Below are 13247 nucleotides of genomic sequence, written 5' to 3' on the forward strand. Positions count from 1 at the left end.
GACCATAAAATGCTTTATTCGGCAAACTTGGCTAAATCACACACACACACACACACACACACACACACGCCATAATGCCTTTACCACATTGAGGAATTCTAAGGTAATTTCTAAGGAATATTATCATCATCTTGTATTTTATTGTATAGTGTATTTACAACAGACTGTACAGTAAACATGTTGACTTTTGTAAACCTTCAAGTTGGGATCTTTAGTTATCTGTAGTGTACTGTAATCCAGGTCAGAAGCTAGGTCTATAGTTTTAATCTGTAGTGTACTGTAATCCAGGTCAGAAGCTAGGTCTATAGTTTTAATCTGTAGTGTACTGTAGTCCAGGTCAGCAGCTAGGTCTATAGTTTTAATCTGTAGTGTACTGTAGTCCAGGTCAGCAGCTAGGTCTATAGTTTTAATCTGTAGTGTACTGTAGTCCAGGTCAGAAGCTAGGTCTATAATTGGGATCTTTAGTTTTAATCTGTAGTGTACTGTAGTCCAGGAGTTCAGTGGGGTGATGGGAGTTGTAGTTATCCGCCCTTTTGGCCTTTATCCAGCAGGTCCTTGGCCTCGTTGATCTTCGCGGCCATATAAGGAGATCCCCCTAGAGGGAGACCACACATACGCTTCATCAATACCCATCTGTTTCATCCTCCCTTTTCCTCCCCCTGTATCTTCCCTCCCTTACTCTGTCCATTCCTCCACATGTCCTCACTACCACCCCATTTAAAATGTTCTCCCCATCCTCCTGTTCCATATCTCTCAGCCCTCTATCCATTCCAGGTGAGAACATACCACAGTATACACATGGCATGCAAGACATTCAATCCCGCCCAACCAATGCCCTCTCAATACCCCTTCAGTGCCTTCTTCTGACTACACAGACTGGATGTGTCAGAGGTCAGGTAGAGGGCAGGTGTAGATGGACTACAGCAGGCTCAGTCATTAGCCGTCTGAGTCACATCCAATCTACAGCTTTTTCGCCTGCCGGCACTGTGCATTAACACCCTGAGGAACAGTAATCACTATAGAGTACAGGGGATAGGTGTATGCTGAGCTAGCACAAACAGAGGTTGAGTCACATCCTAATAGTGTACAGTGACATCCTCTCCTCATCTCCTAGCCTTCAACACAATGTTCTGAAAACTCATGATAGAGATGTGTATGTGTGTCCTGGGTCAGAGTGGTCAATGAGTACAGCATCCTAGGAGAAGTAGAGTCTGCTGTGTGACACCAAGACAGCCTGAGGGCACAGATGTGTGTGTACACAACACAAACCTCAGTAGCCAATAGCCATGTGTGTATACTGCCCTCTCTAGGCGGTGTGTGGTGTGTGTATTTCAGCAGTACTGTGTGTGTGTGTTTTTATAGTAATAAATGAGAGAAAGCGTTAAGGAGTGTTTTGCAGTGGCAGAGAGCAGGGCCTGACCAAGGCCTCAACTAGTCTGCTAATCAGTCACTGACAAACACAGAGCCGGCCTGGCGAGTGGCCTACAGCACATTAACAGAGAAAGAGATACCAAAAACAGGGCTAGAGGGCCAACTCAGGTAATTACTTTCAGAAATAGCACCAAATAGCAAAACACATCTTTTCCAATGACCCTCATTGGCTCACAGACAGGAACTAATGAGGTAATTAACCAATCATTCCATCCCATTACTCTGACCAGGAATCAGTCAACACTTTCCTGCCCAGACCCATGACTGACATGTCTCACAGTACTTGACAAAAGATGTTTAGCATCTCCAGGCCTCCACACCTACAAGCCGCTGATGCGTGCCAATTAAATGTACAGTACTTTACTATTTCTATTTTTGACAACTTCTCCTTCGCTACATTCCTAAAGAAAATGTTATTTTTACTCCATACACTTTCCCTGACACCCACAAGTACTTGTTACATTTTGAATGCTTAGCAGGACAGAAAATGGTCCAATTCACACACTTATCAAGAGGGCATCCCTACTGCCTCTGATCTGGCGGACTCACTAAACACAAATGCTTTGTTTTAAAATTATGTTGGAGTGTGACCCTGGCTATCTGTAAATAAAAATACAATTGTGCCATCTGGTTTGCTTAATATAAGGAATTTTAAATTGGTAGGACTTTTCATACTTAAGTATATTTTAGCAACTACATTTACTTTTGATACTTCAGTATATTTAAAAACAAATACTTACACTTTTACTCAAGTAGTATTTTACTGGGTAACTTTCACTTGAGTCATTTTCTATTAAGGTATCTTTACTTTAACTCAAGTATGACAATTGAGTACTTTTTCCACCACTGATGATCTGGATCTAAATAGTGACAAGTTAGCTAGCTAATGTTAGCCTGGCAAGCTTCCCATGTCACACCAGCTCCATCACATCACTTAGGCTAGCTAACTTAGCTGAGGTAATGTTAGCCAAAGTAATGTCACTTGTTTGGACAGCTCCATCACAAGTTAGGAACAACAAAAGCAGCAAGTCAGACATATATATTTATAATTACTTGTTTTGTTAATTGTTATCATTGTTTGAAAATGTATTTGAGACTGTCTGGTTTATGGGCTGTGTGTGGCTTCAGGAGTGTGTGTTTAGCCTCAAAGCTTGATCGCCTGCTATTGAACTCAACCTGAGAATTCTTAATTTACCAAATGTAACCATTGTTCTTGATTTTCTACCTTTTTGTTTTATTTTCTCTCTACCAGAATAATATCCACAATATGAGCAGGCCATCAAAGATGCTGTAAAGGGAATGGCCATTTGTCATCCTTGATGAGACGACCGATGCCTTTGGAAGACTCCAGCCAGTATGAGCGACCTGTTGTAGCAGACCTGGTTTTCTTGGATAAAGTAAACATTACCACTGTGTCCCAAGATGTTATTTCCTGTCTCAACAACAGAGTTGACTTTTTAGCAATGTGTGGGCTTTTGTAAGTGATTCAGCTATCTATATGAAGGCTTTCACCAGCATCTTGAATGGCCTCTTCCCCCTGCTCTGGACACTTCACCTGCTCGGGACACTTCACTTGCTCTGTCCATCTCCTGGTGCTGGATGTTTGAGGATGTGAACAGGCTGTGTGCTCTGGTGAGGGTGTTCTGTCAGGCACACCAGCATCTGGAGCTGAGATCATTTATGCTGGAAAATGGCCATTCTCCTGTGATGCCTGTGTAGACCAGGTGGGGCTCCTGGATACCTGCTGTGGAGTACCTTGCAGAGTACATGGATGTGGACTTCACTAGGACCTTACCAGACAGGACAGGATGCCAGTCTTAGCTCACATTGCAGTGATACATCTGTGTTTCCCCTCTACCTCAGTGGATGGAGACTTTTCTCACATTATCAGATACTACTCAGTCAGCGTAGGAGCCTGTTGATTGCAAAGTATAACAGCATTGAGTACTAAAAAGCATGTCAGTCACCCCCCCCCCCACCACTCTGTGTTTTAGTTTGAATCAATTTGATAAGTTAATGAGTATGGGGAATGAAACTCATATTTGCCATTATAGATGGCTTCATCCATGTATTTATATTCCTTTGCACTTTGACACTTTATAATTTTTACATTAAGGAAACATTTATGATTAAAAGGTTGAGTCTGTAGAGGTTATTTTTGACTGAGCTTTAGTAAGATAACTGTAGGTTCACTGTCATCTAATACAGAGAATTAAGCATTTATTTCCATAAAACCATGTTCTCAATGTTAAATAATGTTACTACGATAGAGGCCAAAAAAAAGCTTTCTGCAGGAAATAGAAAAACAATCCCTGCAGATTCTGTTTGGGTGTGGTCTTGACCACAGTAAGATTCTGTTTGGGTGTGGTCTTGACCACAGTAAGATTCTGTTTGGGTGTGGTCATGACCACAGTAAGATTCTGTTTGGGTGTGGTCATGACCACAGTAAGATTCTGTTTGGGTGTGGTCTTGACCACAGTAAGATTCTGTTTGGGTGTGGTCATGACCACAGTAAGATTCTGTTTGGGTGTGGTCTTGACCACAGTAAGATTCTGTTTGGGTGTGGTCTTGACCACAGTAAGATTCTGTTTGGGTGTGGTCATGACCACAGTAAGATTCTGTTTGGGTGTGGTCTTGACCACAGTAAGATTCTGTTTGGGTGTGGTCATGACCACAGTAAGATTCTGTTTGGGTGTGGTCATGACCACAGTAAGATTCTGTTTGGGTGTGGTCATGACCACAGTAAGATTCTGTTTGGGTGTGGTCATGACCACAGTAAGATTCTGTTTGGGTGTGGTCATGACCACAGTAAGATTCTGTTTGGGTGTGGTCATGACCACAGTAAGATTCTGTTTGGGTGTGGTCATGACCACAGTAAGATTCTGTTTGGGTGTGGTCATGACCACAGTAAGATTCTGTTTGGGTGTAGTCATGACCACAGTAAGATTCTGTTTGGGTGTGGTCATGACCACAGTAAGATTCTGTTTGGGTGTGGTCATGACCACAGTAAGATTCTGTTTGGGTGTAGTCATGACTACAGTAAGATTCTGTTTGGGTGTGGTCATGACTACAGTAAGATTATGTTTGGGTCATAGTAATCTCTTTTTATGCACTCAGGATATGCTTTGGTAGTATCCAAGTCGCTAATGGCCTGGTACTCAGGGCTCTATTGTCCTTTTAATCACTCTGACATCAACGCAATCAAAAATCACATCAGCCACTTATCATCAAAACAGTGTTATGCTTTTAAAACTCACCCCACTGTTATTGCTGAATTTGAAGAAAGAAGTTAAACAGCAGTTTGAAACAGTGGAAAACATGGTCATTGTGGATGTTGTTTCAAAGCCAAACAACAAAATCGATTAATTCAAAACACCCATGCGCACTGTGTATAAATCTAGGCCTCTATATAAACTCAAGCCCCCCCCCACCCGAAAAAGAAACCTGTAATTAAAATATTGAAAATATAGAATATTAAAACATTCAGAGCGGAGCTGTCAACAGTTTAATGAAATATGTTTAGTTGTGAAAACATGTTACTATCGATGTTCCCGAACAGATCTCACTTGGTTTCCCAAATGAAGCACTTGGTAGAGAACAGCGTGTGCAGCCTTAGGCAAGGAACAGAGCGCAAGCTTTCTGTGTGACTTTCTCAAAACATCAATAGCATAAAGTCGCACCATGTAGCCCATATGTTTGGATTTCTAAGACATTCTAAGGTTTGTATCATTAATGACTAAAGTTGCCAAATAACTCTAAATCTAGCGTAGTCTATAGAACCTGTTTCAAATGATCACTTTTATGTTCAACATAGCCTTCATTATGTGAACTCGCTCTGGAATGGGACAAACATCCTTCCTATTTTTATTCAGCTATATTCAATTATATTCTTACTATAAAATAATGACACAGGACTTAAGCATTGTTACGGTTTTCTAGGTGGGAAGGAGAGTCGGACCAAAATGCGGCGTGTAGATTGCAATCCATGTTTAATAAACAAAACGTAAAACACGAATCAATTACAAATACTACAAAACAAAGAACGTAACGAAAAACGAAACAGCCTATACTGGTGTAAATAAACACAGAACAAGGACATCAGGACACTAAGGACAATCACCCACGAAACACTCAAAGAATATGGCTGCCTAAATATGGTTCCCAATCAGAGACAACAATAAACACCTGCCTCTGATTGAGAACCACTTCAGACAGCCATAGACTTAACTAGAACACCCCACTAAGCTACAATCCCAATACAAACACACCACATACAAAAAACCCATGCCACACTCTGGCCTGACCAAATAAATGAAGACAAACACAATATACTTCGACCAGGGCGTGACAAGCATATCTTGTCTGAACTATCCTACAGCAGGGTGCATAGCCAGACAACATACAGTAGACCAACTCCTATTAATCTGAAATGCATTTTCTTCATATCATGTCTCATTAGACCTGCCTAAAATACATCATAGATTTATTGTGATGGTGTACAGTACAGATACTCCAAAAAACTACTTGAAAGTATTTTTACACCACGGCAGACAATTTAATTGTCAAGAACAGATATTAGCAAACAAGAAGAAAACTACTAGCTAGTTAATGTCTGTAGCTAGCTAAAGCATCAGAACATTTACCTGGTCCACTAGCTGTCCTATTTTTGAGATGGAGTGACCGCAGGTGCTCCACCTCAGTTTGACGCTGCATGTAGTCGATTGAATGCTGACAGACTTTGAAGAAAAGTACTCCTCAATCCTGGAAACTCCCTGTCCCTGGCTGTTATTCTGGTCGCCAAGTGTTTAGTCTTCATCTCCTCTGGTGTAAATCTGGGCATTCTTTGTTCAATAGTTCTTTCCTCAGACAGCGGTCATTCAATCACGGAGCCATCTGCACCCTGGACCTCTCACACAGGGAAGGTGCTACACTTTTCACCGATTAAATGTTCTGTTTTCATTGAAATACATCAAATTAAAACAAGTCAATTCTATTTAACTCCGCAAGCAGCTTATCTTTGCTTCAGAATGCTATGCATTCTATTTGAAATTCTGCAGATTTGTCAGATTTCTTTGTGTGCGGATTCCGTGCAGGTCTATTCATGACTCATGTCTGCCGGTAATATGGTCACCGCAACAGCCCTAGTTATTACCCTCTCTTCTCCATTGATGTCCCTCTAAACAAACACATGGAAACTAATAGATACTGTGTTACCAGAACCCAAGACATATCCAAGTGTGACAGCATTGATGGATGTGGCTACAGAAGGTGACCCTACAGAGCTTATAGCCCAATATTCCATACCCTTATTCTCCCTATCCTTTCTCCCTGTCACCTCAGCCCTTATCGCCCATAGTCAGATAGGAATCCCACAGGCCATTTCTCATTTCACAGTACAACTACCCGCCGTGTGTGTACTCCTCTCAGGAGGGAAAAACACATTGGGGATGAGTGTGTAAAACTAGCTACTGTGTATGCGTGTTTGTGCATGACTGTGTGCGTGCGCACGAATGTAACCCTGTCAGCAGAGGGAGACTGAGGGAGGCCATTAACCTTGAGTAGGAGAAAAGGGACGAGTGGTTCAATAGACAGGTGCTCTCCTGTCCATGCTGATAACCAGTAATAAAGAGATTAAGCACGTAAAAGCAATATCTAATCTGTAATTGATCATGTCTAGTACCTTGGGGTCAAACTGACCTTAACCTGGGTGGTTCAGGACCATGATCCTCCGGTGAGCATCTCTCACCTTTGACTTGGTGCTGGTTGGGCTTCAGGGACGCGACAGATAAAGGTTAGAGAGGGGTGGTTGGGCTTCAGGGACACGACAGATAAAGGTTAGAGAGGGGTGGTTGGGCTATGCAAAACAGATTTGGTGCAGGATTGCAGCACCATCTATTGGCCACACCACAGACTGACAAGTTGCAGTAAAACCCATCCAGTTCTTCTGACCACTAAACTATTCAGTGGTGTTCTGTTCTCTCCCTAACGTGATAGACAGTGCAAAAATGAACTAAACCAGGAAGAGAGATGACTAATATAAACCAATCAAAGACCCAGAGAAAAATCACACACATCCTTAAGCATGAACACACACTGACAAATAGAAACAGTCGTGCACACACCCGCATAAACAGTTGAGCATGAGAAGCATGCACACAAGCATGATTTCAGCAGTCTTACCTAATACCAGGGACGAGGCTGGCTTCCTTTTTAGTCATCTTCTGGTCAAACCCTCCATTATAGTGATGGGATGAGAAGGATTGGAGAGCGAGGAGAAATGTTAGTACTGAAAGTATACAACAAACCTGTATTCATCAGTCAACTCGCCCATTGACTGTCTCGAAACATATCTTTCTGTCCTCAGTGTAAAGGTCTACAGCATGAAAGGTGGAAGTGCATTATTTGGTACAACAGATCAAAACAAGACTGTCAGAGATGAGTTGTTGGCTTCAGTAACTCCCTGCTCCCACACACTGCTTTATTTGACACAGTCAGTGAGTCCCACAGACAGGCATACAGTGTGTGAGGTCTGATCACTCAACTAGCTCATGTCACGCACTGCCTCAATCACACACTATATGGAATGACTGTTTCACTCCCACACCCAAAGTGAGTCATCAAAAAGTACAGCTGTGTGTCTGCCCTTTTTGACCCCTCCCTTTCCCAGCTGGCCTACAGTTGAAGTCAGACTACAGAGTGTCAGCCCACCCACTACCCGACCTACAGACAGTCAGCCCACCCGCTACCCGACCTACAGGCAGTCAGCCCACCCACTACCAGACCTACAGACAGTCAGCCCACCCACTACCAGACCTACAGACAGTCAGCCCACCCGCTACCAGACAGTCAGCCCACCCACTACCCGACCTACAGACAGTCAGCCCACCCGCTACCCGACCTACAGGCAGTCAGCCCACCCACTACCCGACCTACAGACAGTCAGCCCACCCGCTACCCGACCTACAGGCAGTCAGCCCACCCGCTACACGACCTACAGACAGTCAGCCCACCCGCTACCCGACCTACAGACAGTCAGCCCACCCACTACACGACCTACAGACAGTCAGCCCACCCGCTACCCGACCTACAGGCAGTCAGCCCACCCACTACACGACCTACAGACAGTCAGCCCACCCGCTACCCGACCTACAGACAGTCAGCCCACCCGCTACCCGACCTACAGACAGTCAGCCCACCCGCTACCCGACCTACAGACAGTCAGCCCACCCGCTACCCGACCTACAGACAGTCAGCCCACCCGCTACCAGACCTACAGACAGTCAGCCCACCCGCTACCCGACCTACAGACAGTCAGCCCACCCGCTACCCGACCTACAGACAGTCAGCCCACCCGCTACCCGACCTACAGACAGTCAGCCCACCCGCTACCAGACCTACAGACAGTCAGCCCACCCGCTACCCGACCTACAGACAGTCAGCCCACCCGCTACCCGACCTACAGACAGTCAGCCCACCCGCTACCCGACCTACAGACAGTCAGCCCACCCGCTACCAGACCTACAGACAGTCAGCCCACCCGCTACCAGACCTACAGACAGTCAGCCCACCCGCTACCCGACCTACAGACAGTCAGCCCACCCGCTACCCGACCTACAGACAGTCAGCCCACCCACTACCCGACCTACAGACAGTCAGCCCACCCGCTACCAGACAGTCAGCCCACCCGCTACCCGACCTACAGACAAGTCAGCCCACCCGCTACCAGACCTACAGACAGTCAGCCCACCCGCTACCAGACAGTCAGCCCACCCGCTACCCGACCTACAGACAGTCAGCCCACCCGCTACCAGACAGTCAGCCCACCCGCTACCAGACCTACAGACAGTCAGCCCACCCGCTACCCGACCTACAGACAGTCAGCCCACCCGCTACCAAACAGTCAGCCCACCCGCTACCAAACAGTCAGCCCACCCGCTACCAGACAGTCAGCCCACCCGCTACCAGACAGTCAGCCCACCCGCTACCCGACCTACAGACAGTCAGCCCACCCGCTACCAGACCTACAGACAGTCAGCCCACCCGCTACCAGACAGTCAGCCCACCCGCTACCCGACCTACAGACAGTCAGCCCACCCGCTACCAGACAGTCAGCCCACCCGCTACCAGACCTACAGACAGTCAGCCCACCCGCTACCCGACCTACAGACAGTCAGCCCACCCGCTACCAGACCTACAGACAGTCAGCCCACCCGCTACCCGACCTACAGACAGTCAGCCCACCCGCTACCAGACAGTCAGCCCACCCGCTACCCGACCTACAGACAAGTCAGCCCACCCGCTACCAGACCTACAGACAGTCAGCCCACCCGCTACCAGACCTACAGACAGTCAGCCCACCCGCTACCCGACCTACAGACAGTCAGCCCACCCGCTACCAGACAGTCAGCCCACCCGCTACCAGACCTACAGACAGTCAGCCCACCCGCTACCAGACCTACAGACAGTCAGCCCACCCGCTACCCGACCTACAGACAGTCAGCCCACCCGCTACCAGACCTACAGACAGTCAGCCCACCCGCTACCAGACCTACAGACAGTCAGCCCACCCGCTACCAGACCTACAGACAGTCAGCCCACCCGCTACCAGACCTACAGACAGTCAGCCCACCCGCTACCCGACCTACAGACAGTCAGCCCACCCGCTACCAGACAGTCAGCCCACCCGCTACCAGACCTACAGACAGTCAGCCCACCCGCTACCAGACCTACAGACAGTCAGCCCACCCGCTACCCGACCTACAGACAGTCAGCCCACCCGCTACCAGACCTACAGACAGTCAGCCCACCCGCTACCAAACAGTCAGCCCACCCGCTACCAGACAGTCAGCCCACCCGCTACCAGACAGTCAGCCCACCCGCTACCCGACCTACAGACAGTCAGCCCACCCGCTACCAGACCTACAGACAGTCAGCCCACCCGCTACCAGACAGTCAGCCCACCCGCTACCAGACAGTCAGCCCACCCGCTACCAGACAGTCAGCCCACCCGCTACCAGACAGTCAGCCCACCCGCTACCAGACAGTCAGCCCACCCGCTACCAGACAGTCAGCCCACCCGCTACCAGACTTATAGACAGTCAGCCCACCCGCTACCAGCACACCCGCTACCAGACCTACAGACAGTCAGCCCAGCCGCTACCAGACCTACAGACAGTCAGCCCACCCGCTACCAGACCTACAGACAGTCAGCCCACCCGCTACCAGACAGTCAGCCCAGCCGCTACCAGACCTACAGACAGTCAGCCCAGCCGCTACCAGACCTACAGACAGTCAGCCCAGCCGCTACTAGACAGTCAGCCCACCCGCTACCCGACCTACAGACAGTCAGCCCACCCGCTACCAGACCTACAGACAGTCAGCCCACCCGCTACCAGACCTACAGACAGTCAGCCCACCCGCTACCAGACAGTCAGCCCACCCGCTACCAGACAGTCAGCCCACCCGCTACCAGACAGTCAGCCCACCCGCTACCAGACAGTCAGCCCACCCGCTACCAGACAGTCAGCCCACCCGCTACCAGCACACCCGCTACCAGACCTACAGACAGTCAGCCCAGCCGCTACCAGACCTACAGACAGTCAGCCCAGCCGCTACCAGACCTACAGACAGTCAGCCCAGCCGCTACCAGACCTACAGACAGTCAGCCCAGCCGCTACCAGACAGTCAGCCCAGCCGCTACCAGACCTACAGACAGTCAGCCCAGCCGCTACCAGACCTACAGACAGTCAGCCCAGCCGCTACCAGACCTACAGACAGTCAGCCCAGCCGCTACCAGACCTACAGACAGTCAGCCCAGCCGCTACCAGACCTACAGACAGTCAGCCCAGCCGCTACCAGACCTACAGACAGTCAGCCCAGCCGCTACCAGACCTACAGACAGTCAGCCCAGCCGCTACCAGACCTACAGACAGTCAGCCCAGCCGCTACCAGACCTACAGACAGTCAGCCCAGCCGCTACCAGACCTACAGACAGTCAGCCCAGCCGCTACCAGACCTACAGACAGTCAGCCCAGCCGCTACCAGACCTACAGACAGTCAGCCCACCCGCTACCAGACCTACAGACAGTCAGCCCAGCCGCTACCAGACCTACAGACAGTCAGCCCAGCCGCTACCAGACCTACAGACAGTCAGCCCAGCCGCTACCAGACCTACAGACAGTCAGCCCAGCCGCTACCAGACCTACAGACAGTCAGCCCAGCCGCTACCAGACCTACAGACAGTCAGCCCAGCCGCTACCAGACCTACAGACAGTCAGCCCAGCCGCTACCAGACCTACAGACAGTCAGCCCAGCCGCTACCAGACCTACAGACAGTCAGCCCACCCGCTACCAGACCTATAGACAGTCAGCCCACCAGCTACCCGACCTACAGACAGTCAGTCCACCCGCTACCAGACCTATAGACATCAGCCCACCCGCTACCAGACCTACAGACAGTCAGCCCACCCGCTACCAGACCTATAGACAGTCAGCCCACCCGCTACCAAACAGTCAGCCCACCCGCTACCCGACCTATAGACAGTCAGCCCACCCGCTACCAGACCTACAGACAGTCAGCCCACCCGCTACCAGACCTACAGACAGTCAGCCCACCCGCTACCAGACCTACAGACAGTCAGCCCACCCACAACCAGACCTACAGACAGTCAGCCCACCCGCTACCAGACCTACAGACAGTCAGCCCACCCACAACCAGACCTACAGACATCAGCCCACCCGCTACCCGACCTACATAGTCAGCCCACCCGCTACCAGACCTACAGACAGTCAGCCCACCCGCTACCAGACCTACAGACAGTCAGCCCACCCACAACCAGACCTACAGACATCAGCCCACCCGCTACCCGACCTACATAGTCAGCCCACCCACAACCAGACCTATAGACAGTCAGCCCACCCGCTACCCGACCTATAGACAGTCAGCCCACCCGCTACCAGACCTACAGACAGTCAGCCCACCCGCTACCAGACCTACAGACAGTCAGCCCACCCGCTACCAGACCTACAGACAGTCAGCCCACCCACAACCAGACCTACAGACAGTCAGCCCACCCGCTACCAGACAGTCAGCCCACCCGCTACCAGACCTACAGACAGTCAACCCACCCGCTACCCGACCTACATAGTCAGCCCACCCGCTACCCGAACTACAGTCAGTCAGCCCACCCGCTACCAGATCTATAGACAGTCAGCCCACCCGCTACCAGACCTATAGACAGTCAGCCCACCCGCTACCAAACAGTCTGCCCACCCACAACCAGACCTATAGACAGTCAGCCCACCCGCTACCAGACCTACAGACAGTTAGTGGAATGAACACTTCATCACAAATATTGGTGCTTGGTGATTATCTGATGGGGCAAAACAAGAAACCCCCAGTTTTGCCAATGTGTGCATGTGTGGGGAGAATTTTCTGCAAAATCAGTTGGTTTCATCACTGATCATGCATAGCTTCAGTGATGTGTTCTAATAAAAGTCAGAGTATGTAAAAGTTGCTCAAAACCACTCAACATGTTTTATCACTCTTATGGTTAGGATTGTGGTACTCTCCTAGACCTGTGAACTACATAGCTAAGTTAGTTGGTTACTTACTGAGGTGGGCATCTTCTTAGCCTGTGACAGGACTTGTCCTAGACGCTTCCACAACTGGAACGCATAGCGACCTAAAACACAGTACATGTTTATTGTCCTACACACAAACACCTTTCCACAGTTCCATGTTCTTGCCCTGTCTAATATGGTTGGCAGATGGCCTGGCGTTTAGAGTTTTGGGCCAGTAACCAAAAGACCTGAGT

At 49.1% G+C, this 13247-nt stretch overlaps 1 pseudogene; it reads right to left on the reverse strand.

Annotated features, from left to right (window-relative positions):
* The window catches only part of LOC135519521 (dnaJ homolog subfamily C member 15-like), an 18179-nt pseudogene continuing 4932 nt past the window's right edge, over positions 1-13247 (reverse strand).

Source organism: Oncorhynchus masou, chromosome 29 (assembly GCF_036934945.1).
Source record: "Oncorhynchus masou masou isolate Uvic2021 chromosome 29, UVic_Omas_1.1, whole genome shotgun sequence".
Classification (NCBI taxonomy): Eukaryota; Metazoa; Chordata; class Actinopteri; order Salmoniformes; family Salmonidae; genus Oncorhynchus; species Oncorhynchus masou.